This window comes from Plecotus auritus (assembly GCF_963455305.1).
Source record: "Plecotus auritus genome assembly, chromosome: 2".
NCBI classification, from domain to species: Eukaryota; Metazoa; Chordata; class Mammalia; order Chiroptera; family Vespertilionidae; genus Plecotus; species Plecotus auritus.
The window spans coordinates 177698166-177717999 of record NC_137771.1 but is presented as its reverse complement, the minus strand read 5'-3'; the positions used below and the strand labels follow the sequence as shown (position 1 = coordinate 177717999).

At 36.3% G+C, this 19834-nt stretch overlaps 1 protein-coding gene across 4 annotated transcripts in view; it reads right to left on the bottom strand.

The window, feature by feature from the left end:
• FGF12 (fibroblast growth factor 12) overlaps positions 1–19834 on the bottom strand; it is a 558339-nt gene that overhangs the window by 36711 nt on the left and 501794 nt on the right. The gene's annotated exons all lie outside the window — the stretch shown is intronic.

Here is a 19834-nt window from a genome sequence, read left to right as displayed (position 1 = left end):
CCACCTCCCCCTGCTCCTGAGGGGCAATCAGGGCCAACAGCCACCTCTCACACTCACTGCTGGCGACAACCCCACTTGCACCTGCAGCCAGCACCAAAGCCACTGCTTGTACCTGCTGCTGGTGCCCGGTGCTAGCCCTGATCGCTCGGTGCCATCAGTAGGTGCAAGCAGTGGCTGCTGGCCCTGATAGGCCCAGAGGATTTCTCCACCTCCCCTGCTCCTGAGGGGCAATTGGGGCAGCAGCCACTGCTTGCACCCTCTGCTGAAGCCAGCCCCAATCGCTCCACGCCATCAGCGGGTGCAAGTAGGGCCAGCGCCATCAGCGTGTGGGAGCAGCGGCAGTGTGAGTGGGGCTGCTGGCAGACAGAGGACCAGGGGCCATGGCGAGAGGGGCCGGGTGGGGGTGCAGAGGATGACCCAAGACCCACCCCTGTGCCCACTGCAGCCTCACAGCCCACAGTTCCTTTCAAGGTACATGAATTCATGCACTGGGCCCCTAGTCTATCATAATAGGATATTTATTATAGACCTATTCATCTCACACAAATTCCATCACAATTTACCTATGCATTTCATTTGTTGTTTCCGTTGTGCTTTAACATATGGCAAGTTCTCCCACCTGTACCTGTCAATCCAAAATTCAGTTTACTCTTTTTTTAAAATTAATTTTGAAGTATACTTGACATACATTATTATATTAGATTCAGGTGTGTGCAACATTTATATACCTATCTCCACAGTAAGTCTACTGACCATCTGATACCATACAGAGCTATTACAATATTATTGACTCTCTTTCCCATGCTTTCCATTACATTCCTGTGACTTACAATTGGAAGTTTGTACTTCTTGATCTTCTTCCCCCTTTCCACTCAGCCTCCCATCCTCCCTACTTCCTCAGGCAACCATCAGTTTGTGTTCTTTGTAACTATGAGTTTGTTTCTGTATCATTTTGTTTGTTTTGTTTTTTAGATTCCACATATAAGTGAAATCATCCTATATAATAAAAGGCTAATATGCAAATCAACCAAACAGCAAAACGACCAGTCGCTATGATGCACATTGACCATCAGGGGGCAGATGCTCAACGCAGTAGTTGCTCCCTGGTGGTCAGTGCGCTCCCCCAGGGGGAGCGCCGCTCAGCCAGAAGCCGGGCTCACGGCTGGTGAGCACAGCGGCAGTAGCGGGAGCCTCTCCTGCCTCTGCGATAGCACTAAGGATGTCTGACTGACGCTCTGCAGGGGGAGTGGGCTTAAGCCATTAGTCGGACATCCCCCAAGGGCTCCTGGACTGCGAGAGGATGCAGGCCAGGTTGCAGGAACCCTCCCGAGTGTACGAATTTTGTACACTACGCCTCTAGTCTAGGAATAATTCACTTAAGCCTAACCCTAACCCTATTGTCCTCTGTCTGACTCATTTCACTTAACATAATATTTTCTAGGTCCATCCATGTTTTTGCAAATGGTAATGTTTAATTCTTTTCAATTATTCCTAAAGACCTACTTCAGATTAAACATACTTCACAAAATCTTCTAATATCATCTGAAAATTATCTCTTCCTCTTCTGATCCCCACCACAGCAATTTCTCTATGGCTGTCAACACAATATTCACTTTTTGTTTCATATTATATGTATTTGCAAATATGACCTTACTAAGTACAACTTTTTTGAAATCAGGGTCTCTCGCTTATTTCTCCTTCAATCTTGCTTAGTTCATGGCACCTGGTAGCTTCTGTATAAATGTTTGTGAATAAGTGAATGAATTGATGAACACAGCCTATTCCAAGTGTCTGGAATAGTTTGATGAAATAGCCTTTGTGAGGGTACATTTGGCCTAGTACAGATATCTTCCAGAACTAAGCTTCTGTTCAACCAATATGCAAACACAATTCAGAATTCAAGTATTTACATTCTGTTATTCTGTTTGTTTTATAAATGAAACGTAAAAGCTAAAGCGAACAATCAACAGTTTAAATGCCTAAAGGAAATATTATTTACTCTTTCAGAAAATACCTGAAAAAAGATAGAAACATTTTTAAATAAACTGAGGTATACATTTTATCAAGGAGCCTAAGAGGTGACACAATAAACGCAAGTATAAATCAACAGTCTTTTCACATTCTATGTTAGCTTACAAACCGTAAAGATTTCATGGAAGGTGTATATAAGATATACTATTCCTGTCTTGAATTGACAACTAATTACATAGAAATCCAAATACATTTTAACTTGACAAAAGCAATTAACATGTATTAAGCAAAGCAAACAACTGCTATTCTGGGCCTGGTAGAATGTAAGTAGAATGCTAACGATTCTTTTGATGTTAAGACTTTCAGAAATACATGTGAATCATTTAAGAGTAAATCCATTCTTTTGATGTACTGTAACATGGCACAGTTCCTCTCCAGTCCGTGTCTGTGTACCCCCACCACTACTTTCCTAAAGTCTTACATAAATGTTGTTTAATACTTACTGAAGTGTACATTATTTTTTCTGCACATATTAATCTGGCTAGTCAGAAGGTTATACTTTTTTTTTTCTGTATATATATTCATCCTATTAAAGTTATTTTCAGGAAATGTCAAATGAATAAAGAATTTTATTTTTAGATCACTGACTACAAAAACCATCCATTCAATTTCTCTTGAATTTTATGTTGTGGAATGCTACATTATCTGAAAGGAAAATAATTTGTATTCATTTCCTGTTTTGATTTTTCTGCCCCTATGTAAAAAGAGAGAGAGAAAAAAAAAGAAAAATCGGTTGACAATTTTAAAAATAATAAAAATAACATTGTCTGGGATGACTCATACTTCCCTTTCTGTTAATCTCAAATTCTCTTCACCTGCCTACAACTTTAGTTTATTACCAAAGGGTCAGGGTTAGGGAGTAGGTGGGGAAAATAAATAAAATATTTATCATATTCATTGATAGCTAAAGAAAAGTTAATAAAAGAGTACAATAAAATATTTACAAATGTCAGCAATGAAAATAAAAAAATGATTAAAAGATAAATTAGCATGGATCAGACTATTTTCAGGGGTCTGAAAAAACAAAGTTTGGGGTTCAATTGTTGATAAGCAGTGAGTATTTGACTTTGGTTTCCCCTGAAGTGTGTCTAACATGCTTAAAGAGAGTCATTGCTCTTTAGAGATATTTTGCAGCTTAGCATTGTAAATTTCTTTTCTCCTTAGCAGAAAGTCTGCATTATTAGACATGAAACTAAAAAGAAACCTGGAATTTTTCTAAACCACTTATAAAAGGGAAAGACCCAGCTGTGGAAGCCAACCTCAGTGCCACTGCACCCGGAGCTGAGTGGCAGTCACAGCATCTCACCAATTCAGCTTGTATTCAGTCTGAATAGAATCTGACCACTTTCCCTAATGGAATCAGCATGCAAATTTCTAGCATTCAATTTTGGAAAAGCTGTATTTAAAACGACCGTGTGGGCGAGCAGAACAATATGTGAAGGAGGTATCGTACTAGATTGGACAAGTTTTAGTTTCTGACACATACAGTCTTCATTTGAGCAAGGGCAAAATGTATATATCATAACACTTTTTATAATTTCCTATAAATAGGTTAATAAAACTAAAAGTATATGTTTGCCTATATACTTATAGTTTTAGTTCAAGTTCAATGTATATTTTATATAAAAATCAGTTAAATGTATATTTTATATGAAAATCAGCTATAGATGGGCCAGGCAAAGTAGGTAGAGAAAAGGAAGGTTAATGTGAGGTTGACAAAATATCATATTTGATGTTTAATTCCCAGGTGCTCAGTGAAATAATTATGTAACTCATGTATTTTTTCAGCTAACATTTAAATTTTGTACCTGTTCTAATCAGTTAATGATATAGAAATTAATAAACAGTCCTTGTAGTCAGAGTTTAAAATATTGTGAGACATAAACCTGAGTAATGTAATCTTCTTGTTGAGTGAGAATCAGAGTCAAGATCTTCCTGGAAGAGGCTGTATTTGACTCTTGTGTAATGCAATGGAACTTAGTAGGTAGAGAATGAATGAAGGGAAGAGAAGGAAATAAAACATTTTATTAATTCAATAATCAATTTATAATATTCCAATATTCTAATAATCATATGATTCTCTGAATGAAATCTAGAGTTTAAAGGGTCATTAATGAGATAGCCTGATGTGAAAGATGTTCAAATGGCATGAGTTCAAGGTACAGGACTTCCAAGTCCCTGCTTCACAGGACCTAGTGTATTTAGGAGAAGGCTATTTTGGCCTTTCCAAAAAATACTGTGGGATTATCTTTCAAGTTTAAGTTGTTTTCCCAAGGTGGTACTTAACCTCCAATTAGAGAATGCTGCCACTAGGTGGAGCGGCAGCGACTTGGTTCAAATAAGCTTTGCTTGTTGGTGTGACAGAGAGGTTATGGGTCCCACGATTCTTATTTCTATTTCTTTTCATTTTTCTTTCAGAAATAGGCCCTGCATTTAGATATCTATGGCCTTTAAAGAGGTAATTAAATTAAAACAAGCCTCTTAGGGCAGGGCCCTAATCTAATCTGAACAATGTCCTTATAAGAAGAGATTAAAGAGTCACCAGGGGTACCCACGCACAGAGAGACAACCAAGCGAAGAGGCAGCAAGTAGGCAAACACCTGCAAGCCAAGCAAAGAGGTCTCAGAGGAAACCAACCTGCTGGCACCTTGATTTTGGACTTCTAGCATCCCGAACTGTGAGAAAATAAATTTTCATTGTTTAAACAACCCAGTCTTGAGTGTTTTGTTACACTAGTATGTTAAGTGGTATTTTGTTATGGCAGCCCTAGCAAAGGAATACACTCTCTGAAGAGGATTCTGGTTTGGCTACCCAGTCTCTGCCATTCTTCTTTCCTTTGATCCAGGTGTATTAATAAGGACATCTGCATTTGACCTTATTGCAGGGGGAAAGTCTGTGAAGCATAGAAGGTCAAGGAGGAGTTTCCAACATTTTGTCGTTGAGGGCAGGTTGAAGAAAAGTATGGGAACGCCTAGGGTATGGTATATGGTTTATGAGAGTTAAGAAAAAGGTTTGTTTTTTGTTTGTTTTTTTAAGTAGTTCCTGAGAAAGATACAATATTTTTTTTTTATCCATCTCACTTCTCTAGGATCAAACACAGTGGTCAAAATTTTACAATTATTATACAAATAATACATTTCTCAGTAACAAGCAAACAAATAAAAACATATTATATAAGTTGAAGCTGTCATGAAGTTTCATGTTTCAAAAATTTCCACATGTACCAAAAACTAGTTTAAAGGGTCATTGAAGATATGTGTAAAGCAATAACATTTTAGAAGAAAAACATGACTAATTATTTAACAGACCTATAATATACATTTCACAACTTTATACTGATGATTGGATTCTGAAAAATTCTAATCCCAACTCTCTTTTCAAAATACTCTTCTTAAATACCAGTAGGTCAATATCTTACCCACGAAGAGCATCAGAAAAAGAATACAAATGTGATAATGTTAGTTAAAAGGTCTTTAATTTTTTTTTTAAATTTAAATTAATTTCACAGAGGAAAAGAGAGGGAGAGAGAGATAGAAACATCAATGATGAGAGAGAATCACTGATCGGCTGCCTACTGCACTGCCTCCTGCATGCCCCACATGGGGATGGAGCTCACAACCCAGGCATGTGCCCTGACCAGGAATCAAACCATGACCTCCTGGTTCATAGGTTGACACTCAATCACTGAGCCATGCCAGCTGGGTGGTCTTTTAAATTTTAAAAGTTATGTGCAAGTTATTCTTATCTGTGCCCATTATTCTAAAGAATGAGGACCTCTTCAAAAATATTTATTATTTCTGCCCATTGTTTTAGGATTCCATTAAAGTGAGCCCAAGAAAAGCAATAACAGGCCTTGTGAAATTATAGAACACTAGAGGCCTGGTGCATGAAATTTGTGCATGGGGCGGTGTCCCTCAGCCCAGCCTAAAACCCTCTGTAATCTTGACCCCAAAGGAGATGTCCCACTGCTGGTTTAGGCCCAATCCCTCTCAAAATCCAGGACTGCTGGGTCCTAACCGCTCACCTGCCTGCCTGCCTGATCACCCCCAACTGCCCTCCCCTGCTGGCCTGATCACCCCCAACTGCCCTCCCCTGCCAGCCTGATCACCCCTAACTGCTTCTGCCTGCCTGCCTGATCGCCCCAACTGCCCTCTCCTGCCAGCCTGATTGTCCCCAACTGCCCTCCCTTGCTGTCCTGATCATGCCCCTAACTGCTTGCTCCCCTGTCAGCCTGATTGCCCCTAACTGCTTGCTCCCCTGTGGGCCTGATTGCCCCTAACCGCCTCTGCCTCTGCCCCTGCCACTGTGGCTTTGTCTGGAAGGAATTTGGAAGTCCAAAAGATGTCCAGTTGATCCAGTCTAATTAGCATATTACCCTTTTATTAGTATAGATTGTTGCAGTGACCCCCAGTATTATTTTCTGGAGGTACATCTTCCTCATTACTACTTCTAGCATTGGTGATTATCCTGATACCATATGGAGAAGTATACTAGTATTCACATAAGTAAAATATAAAACCCTAAACAAATAACAGGGATACAGAAGAAAGTACAAATATGGTAGGAGAAAGGTTCCTCAGAAAATAAAAAAAAATGATATTGAAACATTTCTAACCCTTTTTCTTCTATTTGTCACATGGGCATAGGTTAACACTGAGCCTTTAAGCACACTGAGCACACAATATGGGTACTCTCTGGTGTTTTAGCATTAATTTTCAGGAGTAACTGGTGAAATCATGTTTAAATCTCATTTAATACAAAAACCTTCTATGCTAAAATGAGGCCTATCTTGGTTAGAGCTCTAAGTCTTTGTCCCCAAACTTTCACCTTAGCGGAGAAAGAATCATATGATTACTGATTTTGCAATTTTCTTACAAGCTAACCAGAATGGAACTACTGATTGTGGGCTTTTCAGTAGGAAGGGAAATTCTCTTGCCTTATTCTTTCACTCTCATTTTCTCTTACACACACACACACACACACACACACACTTTTCTCAGAAAAAAATTTAAAAATATATATATAAAAATAAGGCCGGCAACAAGAAAGGTCTTCTCACTCAAGAGGTTTTTGATGTTATTAACAATGATTCCCCCTCTATACTTACTTTATGAGTTTTCTTCATGAAATCATAGAGTCACAATGTTTAAAACTTAAAGGGAAAACCACTTGATTACACAAAAAATAAGACCCAGAGTAGAGAAATTCCTTCCTCAAAGTTCATTTTCAAAAGGAAAGATGCATTTTTAAGTTTATACAGGTGTACTGAGTGTAGATCCAACATGTATTTATGAACACCTGCAATTAATTTTTTATCCACATAACAAATCCATGTATATAGAATATATCATTATAAAAATACAGCATTGAGATATTTGTCATTTTAAACAAGGAGCATTTTTTATCATGGAACCACCAATAAAATACAGAATCAATGACAACACAGTAATCCTATCTAATAAAAGAGTAATATGCAAATTGACCATCACTCCAGCACACAAGATGGCCTCCCCCATGTGGTCAAAGATGGCCACCCCCATGTGGACACAAGATGGTTGCCACAAGATGGCCGGCAGGGGAGGGCAGTTGTGGGTGATCAGGCCAACAGGGGAGGGCAGTTGGGGGCAACCAGGCCTGCAGGAGAGGACAGTTAGGGGTGACCAGGCTGGGAGGGGAGGGCAGTTAGGGGTGACCAGGCCTGCAGGGGAAGGCAGTTAGGGGCAATCAGGCTGGCAGGGGAGTGGTTAGGGGGTGATCAGGCAGGCAGGCAGAAGTGGTTAGGGGCAATCAAGCAGGCGAGCAGTTGGGAGCCAGGATTCCTGGATTATGAGAGGGATGTCCCAGATTGGAGAGGGTACAGGCTGGGCTGAGGGACACCCCCCCCCCCCATGCATGAATTTTGTGCACTGGGCCTCTAGTCTTTTAAATAATAATGTTGAGAACACTTTTACCACCTCTATGGTGAGTGGAGTTATATTATATTTGGTTGTCATAATGGCCCAATTGAGAGGTAGGGTTAATAGGGAAGGACATAATCTGCTCAAGATAAATCAGAAACTTTGTCTTGATAATCTGGATTCCCATGGTTCATGTTTTTCAGAGACTAGAAAAGATTTCTTAAGTTCTGCATTTATATTTAATATTCTCAATATTTCCACTATTCCACCTGATACAGTTTGGCAGACTCATGATCTTGTCTTGCACTGGGTATGTTCAATGTTGCCAATGTACCTATTAAAATATGGCTCCAAGCCTGGCTGGTGTGGCTCAGTTGGTTGAGCATTATCCCATGAACAAGGAGGTCACAGTTGGATTCCCAGTCAGGGTACATGACCAGATTACAGGCTTAATCCCCAGTAGGGGGCATGCAGGAGGCAGCCAATTGATGTTTTTCTCCCTCTTCCTTCCTCGCTCTGAAATCAATAATAACATATTAAGATAAATAAATGAAATACGACTCCAAGAAGAGAATATAATCTAAAGAAAGAAGAAAAGAAGGACTTTGACTCTTATACCCTGAATCCTCTACTGCCACTGTCCCTCTACCACTGTCTTAGACACTGACAAGTGACTGCATGGTACACTCAGTAAGGGTGCTCATTTTCTTTTTGATGCAATATAGGACACACTCCTCAACAATGATTCAAGTTTTTATTTTCTTTTAAGTTTCCATAACCAGTTTTTCAACAGTCCTAGTATTATAGTTTGGTTTTATTGATTTAACTCTCTTAAAAAACACACGTGTTCTCTTAAAGATTGGTGGTAAGAGTTAGCTTGGTTAAGATTGGGTGACATATCAAGGCTATATATACCTCATGGTTTCATCCCTTGCCATCTGTCATTTTCTACACAACTGAGTCTAATACCATGACTCTACCTATTTTGGGATGAATTCCCAATCCATACTAAAACACTTTCAAATGTTAGCAGTGGCCTTATACCTTCCTCCTTTTAGAAGAGATAAGATTCCAAATATTATAATTTGTATATGTGCCATCACTGTGAGTACTATCACCCTGTCATGCAAAGTAATTGCTGTTGGTTCACCCACGTGTTCCTGGGTTAAGCAGTGAGAAAACAGCAGTGGTGGACTTTCTCAAGTTTCCTTTCTACAGACGGTACACACTGGGCCAGTAGGTGTGTGTAGTATGTTGTAAAAAGAAAAGCAGAATATTTCTTGCTCAAATATCTGAACTCCTCACAACTCACATAGCATTGGACTTGTATTCTTCCTGACATAATTATTGAAAATAAACTTGAGAATTTTAAAATGGAGACATACTTCTTATAGTACTTTCTATTAATACTTTAAGAAGTTGATTTATGCAAAGCAGAAATGCACTCAAATAGGTCAGAAGTTCATAGAATGGATAACAAGAGTTTTAGTCCATATGGTTATCTTATGGTCTGCCCAAAATGCCAAAGTACGTGCATCATGAGAGTGAGCTGAGCCTTTCCAACACACTGACCCAGAGATTAGTATGTCCCCATCCAGTGCAAGGATAGTAAATGCATGTGCTTAGAGGACCAGGTGATAACCTAAGTGAATGAATCAGCCTGATGGGACTTATGGAACCCTGGAACCACTTGTGAAATGAAAGCATGGTCTAGAGCAGGGGTGGGCAAACTTTTTGACTCGAGGGCCACAATGTGTTCTTAAACTGGACCGGAGGGCCGGAACAAAAGCATGGATGGAGTGTTTGTGTGAACTAATATAAATTCAAAGTAAAGGAGCGGAGGGGAGACCAAGAGAACCCTCCGCTCTTTTGGCTCCACGGGCCGGATAGAACAGCCGAACAGGCTGGATCCAGCCCGCGGGCCGTAGTTTGCCCATGGCTGGAGAGTCTAGCTGATACTGAAAATACCATAGAGTTACCCATTCATATTATGCTTGATAAAACTTTTCTTCACAGCTCTAAACATCAGGATATTCCGAGATAGGCTTATTTTCACACAGTTATATCTTTAGCACCCTAAAAATAAAATACTGAATAATTGGTGGACTTTTTCTGTTTCTATTCATGAATATCATAGAGTTGTATCTGGAGAAGGTGTCATTTTTCCCCTTGAGAAGATAATCATAGAAATGCACCTTTCTTAACAATTTAAAAACCAGTACTATACTTAAAAGCTCATCAGATCTCCATTGAATTCACCATAATTATCATGAGACGTTTTTAAAAAGCAACATGTATGCTTTTTAGTAAGGAATTTGATCATTTTATATAACACTAGAGGCCCGATGCATGAAATTAGTGCAAGAGTAGGTCTTCCTTCCCCTGGCTGCCTGCACCAGCTTCCCTCTGGCACCTGGGACCCAGGCTTTCCTCTCAGCCCCAGCTTCGTCCAGAAGGAAGTCCAGCCTAATTAGCATATTACACTTTTATTATTATAGATAGCTTTCAGATTTCTCACTGTCCCACATATGGCCAGCAGGGTCCACCAATTGCTTATCTATTTCTAAAAGGCCTCCACAGTACTCATTCTGAAGCAAGAACACAACAAATTCTTTTTTTACATTTAATTTATGATTGGTCTTAAACTTAAATTTTTATAAAGGCTTTATTTCAACTAAAGCAGATACCATTTAAATGTTCAAAGAGAAAAATTAGAGTCAATTAATTGTAAAAGATAGCAAAAGGCTCTTTCAAAGATTGTACTTAAAAAATTAGATTATTTTATAAAGGCTTTGTTGAGTACCACATTTTATAATGCCTCAGGCACAGATTTTAAATGGGAGTATTAGAACAGAACAAAATGTAGAACTGGGAAAGTGAAAGATCATTATAAACAATAGAGAGATAAAATGCCACCATCCTTTTTAAGCTAGTATTTAGAGCTTATTATGTAACAATACTTGATGGTGCAGAAGAATTTTTAAATTGGCCCAGAGATAAAAAAAAAAAACCCTCATCCATACATGATGGTGGTTAGCAATTCATCTAGCCATTAAGAATGTCAAATATAGATGGAATTAATAATGAAAACATTCTAGGCTTCACATTTCTTACTTTCCTTCAGGAATAACACTCTAAATGTGAGCCATCAAAGTAAACTTGACAGCATTTTATAACATTCTCTTCCCCATTTTGAGTCTAGTTATCTGTGACAATTTGACAGAACTCTTTCTTTAACACAAACTAGGATACAGAGTACAATTATAGATTAATTTTAGAAGCTACATTTGCACAGACAAGTGTCTAGTTTTGCAATATATAAAGTAAGCACTAGTTCTAGAAAAAATAACTTAATATGACAGTGGGCTGAGCTTTAGGAAAAGAATCAGTTTCTACTGAATGGATTCTGCTTTAAGAATAGAGATCAGATATGGGATCTTTGGGTTTCTGCTTTTGTCCAATGAGATGTACAATTACTAGACATCCTAGGAAAGTAACTTTTAAAAATATTTCCCTTGGAACTAATTATCTAAAAATAATAATAATTGCTGTTCTTATTGGTTGCTGTGAATTGGCCAAAGACAGTCTATTTTGAGAGTGCATGTGCAATTCTCGATAAATCTTTTTGGAAAGTCCTAATATGAAAAAAAAACTATATTTTAATGTCAATTTTGTTTTTATTTCTGTATTCTTCTTAGTACCTACATAAAACACTATGGATAGTCACTATTAACCTCAGGACCAGAAAACCAGTTTTAAATATGTATCTTGTGTCTTCCTTTACTAATCTTTAAAAATGTTTAATATTCAGTTGGAGTTTTTTCATTGGAGATGCAACTAAGTCTGCATTACATGAAATTTAACTATAAATATAATGTCATTTGAAGAGCAATGTATCTATTTCCTTTATTGCCAAGCTTTTATAAACTACTCTGAGGTGAGCACCATAGAAATCATAAGAGACTTCTTGGTTCTTGCATTTTAAAACAGTAGATGGAAAGCTACAGGCTTCTTTACTATATAAGGGACCACCTTAGTGCCCATGCTGACCAATCAGGACAGCACAGTGAGGGTGCTCACGAGAGGAGGAAGATTATGTCCTTCACAATTTCCTGCAGTGTTCTCAATGACAACCTACAAAGGTACCCATGCTCTTTATAATTTTAGCTTTTATAATATCTCCATATTTGCTGTAAACAGACTTTTTAATTCTATAGCTTTGTTATAAATTTTGAATAGGAGGAAGAACCCAAAGCTAATCCAGAAAAAATACATCAATTTCAAAAACAAAGAGCCAAATATTTACATTATGGTAAGAAGACATGCCTAGCAAATTAAGCACACAAATAAGATTAGGAGAGACCATTCAATTTTTTGAAGACAATATTTTAAAGCACCTAATTAGAAGTAAAATGTTCACTGATGGCCCTTAAGGAATTAATGGCCTTTAAAACTGACAATATATATTTCTCATTAATTTATTGAGTTAATATTTATTCACTAACAGATAACCTGAGTAAAAATGAAATTGCACATTAGAGTGAAGGTGAAAACCCCTGAATAGATAGGGAAAATAACTAAAATCAGTAATAATGCTCATTAAATTTGTAAATATCGAGATGTTATGTTACCTCTAGTAGCTGTTCTAGGTATTAAGAATCTATGAGTCTAAAATGCAGTGGTGGTAAAGATATTGGAAATAAAAACTGAGTTGAAATTGAGATATCTGGTATATAATAAAATTTTAAAAATCAGGTCATTTTCTTTTTTTAGATTTTTAACCCTTTTAGAGAAAGAGGAAGAGAGAAACATTGATGTGAGAGCAGAACATCAATCTGCCTCCTGCACACCCCTTACCAGGGATTGAGCCCACAACCAGGGCATGTGCCCTGACCAGGAACTGAATCAGCAACTTTTTGGTGCATGGGACAACACCCACCCGACTTAGCCACACCAGCCAGGTTAAAAAAAAAAAAAATCAGTTCTTTAGACCTGATGTTCCCCAAATTCCTAAAGCTTATAATAACCAATATCTTCACTACTCAAATAGCCAGACATATGTAAACAACTGAGATATTTTTGGAAAACCCTAATTACTTATAATGAAGAGGTAAATATGAGCAACATGCTAATGTCGATTCTCAAAGACAAAATTTTATATTGCTTTACTGAATCCCTCTTTGGACACTTTCAGGGGCACAAATCTTATTACTCTTTAAGTGTTCATCACCAGGCAACAGTTCTATAGTCTATAGTCTAACTGATGATTTCCAACTTTTGTAAGCTTTCCATTCTAGAAAATTTTACACATGTGCTTTTTTTTTTTAAAGTCCACACCCTTTCTTTTTTTTTATTCTTTATTGTTGAAAGTATTACATATGTCCCCCCTTTCCTCCACTGACCTCACCCAGCGCCCCCCCCCCCACCCTCTGCCCCAGGCCCTCACCACCCCGCTGTGTCCATGGGTTATGCATATATGCATATAAGGTCTTTGATTGATTACCTCCCACCCATCCACCCTATCCCGAATTTTACACAAGTGATTTTTAGATAAATTTGAATCAACTTAAGTAGTAAACTAGTTAAGCTTGTCCCAGCACAGTATCAAGGAAATTACAAATGGAAACCAGCTGTAGTCAGTCACAATGCTAATTAAAATTTCAAATATTGAGATTTTACTTGACCTTATTCACTTTATCTGTAAAATGGGGAAGAAGACAAAAAAAACAAACAAACCAAAAACAAACACAATAGTTTCTAAGATCTGTTCTAAACATAGGAGCCTCTGAACCTAAAATAGAATGCTTACATGCAGGGGAGGAAAATGGAGTGATGAGTACACCCAATTGTTCTCCTTCCCAATTGTTCTCAATTCATCCACCTTAACATTTCATCCAGGGCTAACATTTCACATAAGACGTAGATCAGATCTGATGTTTTTCATACTTGAGATTTCTTACTCCTTGTTTTACTGGTGGGGAGAATGGAGGTGGGATTAGGATTTTAAAAAATAGCACTGTCTGAAAATAGTGAGTAGCTTTCTGAAGGCAGCAGACAGATGGAGATCAGTTGTATTATTGCCTTTCTTCGGAATATAGACAGCCCACCTTACCAGTGATTACTTTGAGAGTCAGTGTGTAAAGTTTAGAAATAATGGGAAATTATTTGACCATCTATGGAAAGCTAATTCTTATAAGTGACTATTATAACATGCAAACAAAAAATATTTCTTGTCAATCTGGAAAGATGAAGAAAAAGACAGTCTAGCCGAAACCGGTTTGACTCAGTGGATAGAGCGTCGGCCTGCGACTGAAGGGTCCCAGGTTCGATTCCGGTCAAGGGCATGTACCTTGGTTGCGGGCACATCCCCAGTGGGAGATGTGCAGGAGGCAGCTGACCAGTGTTTCTCTCTCATCGATGTTTCTAGCTCTCTATCCCTCTCCTTTCCTCTCTGTAAAATATCAATAAAATATATTTTTTAAAAAAAGAAAAAGACAGTCTAATTATTTGGAGACCTAACTGCTCCCTTTTTTTCCTCTCTCTGAAAGTAATTATATTATGTACTCTTAAGTTTATGAATAAAAATATCACAATACAGATAGAATGAAGAGTATTTTCTTGGTTGATGACCACAATAATGCATATGTCAAAGGCCAACTGTATATATGGTTGCAGGATTATAAATCAATTTCTTTAGAGATTAAAGGCTTGTCTCCTGAATCTAGGAAACAGAAATGCTAAAGAGACCAATCAAGAAAGCAATAGAAATTACTCATGCTTTAGAACACACTGATATTAAAGTCATAAAGAAAATGAAAATGCTAATCAAGCTGGAATAAAAACACTTACTGTATACCACTTTTTCTTCTCCAGTTAAAGGTGGCAAAATACCAGACTGTAAAGATATACATGTTAGACATTAACTAGAAAAACTTCAACAAAGGAGGCCAAATAAATTCTCAAACTATTTTCCCTTCATGTGTTCACTAATTCCTGTAGCATGTTCACATGCCAGCAACTATCAAGGACCCATAAATGTAGATTACAGGGTCAATGAGTATTTGATAAGGAGAAAAAAACTCTACCTGTAATATGTTATGTGATCCTGGACAGAACATACTCCCTCTCTGTCTTTCCCATTTAGCTGGAATAAGGAATATTGGGGGTAAGGGGATTTTATCTAGACTCTTTATATCAACATACATGTAGTTGTCTCTTTATAGGTCTATGCTCCTTCAGTTTCCTTGATGTCAAAGAAAGGTTTTGTGTTTTACACAGGGTGGGACAAAAGTAGGTTTACAGTTGTGAGTACATGAAATACAGAATTTAGTCTTGAATTATTATATATTAATTACTCTATTATTTTCCTTACAAAAAAACTGTAAACCTACTTTTCCCCCACTTTGTATTATTGACCAGAGGTCAATGACAGACTCCTACTAAAACTAGAAGAACAAGAAATGAATGGATAGGATATCCCCCATATACTCTGTTTATTGTGAAAAGGTCATCTAGAGAAGGACATAAGTATATATTTGTTTATCAAGTTAGCTGGTTAACACTTGGGGAATGAACGAAGAGTACATAGGACTCAAGTAACTAAGAAGAGTTTAGTATAGGGTTTGACACATAAAAGATGGCCAATAAATATTCCTTGTATGAATGGGTGAATAGAAAATAAATTAAAATGAAGATATGTTGAAAAGGGTTAAAAACAAAGCTAAAATATGTCATCAAATTATAACTACTTCAAAGATTTATAAATTTCATTTTCATGCATTTAAATAACACCTTTTTATATAACACCTTTTTAAATAACTCCTTTTTAAATAACTCTATTATTTCACTTGAGCTTCACCACAACTTCTTGGGGTAAGCATTGAGACTAAGGCTTAGAGAGCTGATATATCTCAACTCTGGCTGCAGATCTGGTAAACCACAGTGCTAGACCTGGAACCCAATCTTATATTCCTTCCTCTAATTATACCACCAACATTGAGAGAAACTCTATTAGTGTAAAAGCTCATTAAAATCATGTGTAGACTTTTATTAACTTAAAACCACATTTATTTAACTGATGTCTCATTAGCTTATTAGAATTATTACTACTTGTTAGTCAGAGACAGCAAATGGATGAATAGCCTTCACAACAGAAAAACAAGCAGGACAGTAATTAATGACTTTGTTAATAACACCCTTGTGTTCATGCACATTGATTTTCAGATATAGAATATACACTTAGAACCTCTGGAGAATAATAGTATTTTCTTCTATTTACCAAGAATAAATACTTATTAAAAATGTATTCTTTTAAAAGTTTTATTCCTGATAACCTCTTACATATGGACATGCCTTCAATATCAATAATCTAATTGGTTTTGGATCCTTTGCCAAGTTTTAGCACTTATTCAGATGATATAAAAAGATATATCCAAGGCACTTCTTATGCATAAAGAGTTTTATTGCTGAGGTTCCTCTGTAGTTGGCACTTAGATTTTTAAATACACAGTAGTAAAGTTAGAAGGAATTTTAATATATAACCTCTAAAAACCTGGTCCCATTAGAGGTTTTATATTTAACAAATTCATATACATTTTGAAAGTCTGAAATGTTTACACCTTAATGTCATTAAAAATGAATCTCTTTAAATCCTTCTATAACCAATGGTATGAAAACTGGATTGAACATTTATATGCCACAAAATAAATTCTAAAAAAATAAATTCATATAAAGCAACAAAGCAAAAAAAAATCACACAAATAAGCATATACAATATATTTTTAGAAGTACCATAAGTCATAAAAGAATTGGCCATGTTTTAATGATCACTGAATAATAATGTCTAGTCAACTGTAGATAGTGAGAAAATAATAGATGCATAGCAACTTAGGAGAGTTGGATTCATTGTTATTTGGAGATACATAAGAATATTTCAAGTGGAAGATGGGCTCTTGAAAGAAAAGTAAAATATACAACAAAAAGATCTAATATATGAGAAGATGAAAAATGAAGCATATAGCAAGAGATTGCTAACATAGCATAGTTTTCAAGAACAGAGATAGGTTAGGGGTTCTAAAAACAATTCTAGAGGAAAGGCAAATAGAGTTTTTATGTCTGGCTTTGGAAAGTCATGGGTGCTCTGTCTACATAATAGCAAATATCCAAGTATTTGAAGCTACACATAATTGTTCAAAAATTTATGTATTCGGATAAAGGATATCTACAAAAAAATCTACAGTTAACATCATACTTACTGATGAGAAACTCAAAGCTTTCCCAGTAAGATTAGGAACAGGGCAAGTATGTCCCATTTCACCATTCCTTTTCAACTTCCTACTGTAAGTACCAGCTAATGCAATAAGACAAGACAATGAAAGAAAAGGTATGGATACTGGAAAGAAAGAAATAAAACTGTCTTTTTAATCACATGACAGAATTGTCTATGTAGAAAATCCAAAAGAATTGACAAAAACAAACAGACTCCTGGGATCAATAAGCAATTATAACAAGGTTGCAGGATACTTTTAACTTATAAAAGTCCATCACTATTCTATTAACAGCAATGAATAAATGGAATTTTAAACTAAAAACACAATGCCTTTTACAAATAGCAAGAAAAAAATGAAAATACTTAAGTATGAATCCAACAAAATATAGGCAAGATCTATATAAAAAATTCTAAAAAACACTGGTGAATGAAATAAAAACTGAATTAACTAAATAAAAAGAGATATTGCATGTTTACTGAGAGGAAGACTCAATATTGTCAAAACATTAGTTCTTCCTAACTTGATCTATATATTCAATGCAATTCCAATCAAAATTCAAGCAAGGTATTTTGTGGATATATACAAATTGCTTCTAGAGTTTATATGAAGAGACAAAATCCAGAATGGCCAATATTGAAGAAAAACAAAGTTAGAGGACTGACACTACCCAACTTTAAGACTTATTATTATAAAGCTATAGTAATCAAGGCAGTGTGATATTGTTGTAGGAATATATATCTAGATCAATGAAACAGAATGGAGAACTGAGAAATATACTCACATAAATACAGTCAACTAATCTTTGAAAAAGCAACAGAAGTCATATAATGGAGCAATGATAGTCTCTTCAACAAATGGTGCTGGAACAACTGGACATCCATTGTAAAAAATTGAATCTAGACACAGAACTTATACCCCTCACAAAAATCAACACAGAATTGATGATAGACCTAAATTTAAAATGCAAAATTATAAAACTCCATATGATAATATAGGAGAAAAAAATCTAGATGACCTGAGTGATGACAATGATGTTTTAGATATAACAAAAGCATGATCCATGAAAGAAATAATTGATAAGCTGGAATTCATTAAAATAAAAATCTTCTGCTCTGTGAATAACAATGTCAAGAGAATGAGAAGATAGCCACAGAGTGGAAAAAATATTTGCAAAAGACACATCTGATTAAAGTCTTATCCAAAATATACAAAGAACTCTTAATAATAGACAACGAATTAAAAATGGTCCAAAGTCTTTAATAGACACCTCACCAAAGAAGATATACAGATGACAAATAAGCATATTTCATAAGGAAAATTCAAATTAAAATAACAATGAGATACCATTGCACTCCTATTAAATGACCCAAATCTGAAACACTGACAACACCAAAAGCTGACAAGGATGTGGAGCAACAGAAATTCTCATTTATTTCTGATGGGAATGAAAAATGGTACAGCTACTTTAAAGATAGTTTGGTGGTTTATTACAAAACAAAACATACTCTTACCATGCAGTCCAGCAATCACCCTCCTTGATGTTTACCCAAAATAGGTAACAACTTATGCCCATACAAAAACCTACACATGGATGTTTATAGCGGCTTTATTCATGGTTACCAAAACTTGGAATCAACAAAGATATCCTTCAGTAGGTGAATAGATAGATAAACTGTGGTATAGCCACACAATGCAATATTTTTCAGCACTGAAAATAAGCTATCAAGCCACTAAAGGACATGGAGAAGCCTTAAATAAATACATATTACAAAATGAAAGAAGCCAATCTTAAAGGTTTACATACTGTATTATTACAGATATATGACATCTTGGAAAAGAAAAAAAAATACTATGGAGATGGTAAAGAGATCAGTAGTTGCCAGGGATAGGGAGGAGAAAAAAATGAAGAGGTAGAACACAGGATTTTTAGGGTAGTGAAAATACTGTCTATGGTACCATAATGATGGATGATACATGTCACTCTACATTTTTCCAAACATATAGAATGCACAATACCAACAGTGAAACAATTTAAACTATGTAGTTGGGGTGATTATGTGTCAACGTGGGTTCATCAGTTGTAACAGATGTACTATTCTGGTGAGGAATATTGATAATGGGGGAGGCTATCCATGTGTAGTGACAGGGGGTATATGAAAAATATGTATCTTCCTCTTAATTCCTGTGAACCTAAAACTGCTCTAAAAATAAAGTCATTAAAATTGAAACACATTCTCTGTTTGGTCTTAGACATAGATTTGCTATGTGCCTGTTCTCACTAATGTGCTCAAAAATACTATCTTTGTTGAAGTACCTAACAGTCTTGATGATTTCCTACAACTCTGAACAAAATATTCAAATGGAAGTTGGGCTTTTATATTTGTTGTTTACAACTTCTTTCTTCAATTGGGAAGAAACATCAAGAAAATATGTAATTTTTCTTGTCTCTAGAGATGAGCAGAAAGACTACATTGTTAGAATGAAGTAATGGGAAGCTCCATCACTCTGCCTATGTGCGTTTTGAAAGTTACAAAGTGTAATAACATGGTGAACAGTTATCTGTGTGGAGCTGATAAGGACTTTAAAAATAAGGTTAAATTTTTTATGATTATATATTTCTAGTGTTTCCTTTGTCAG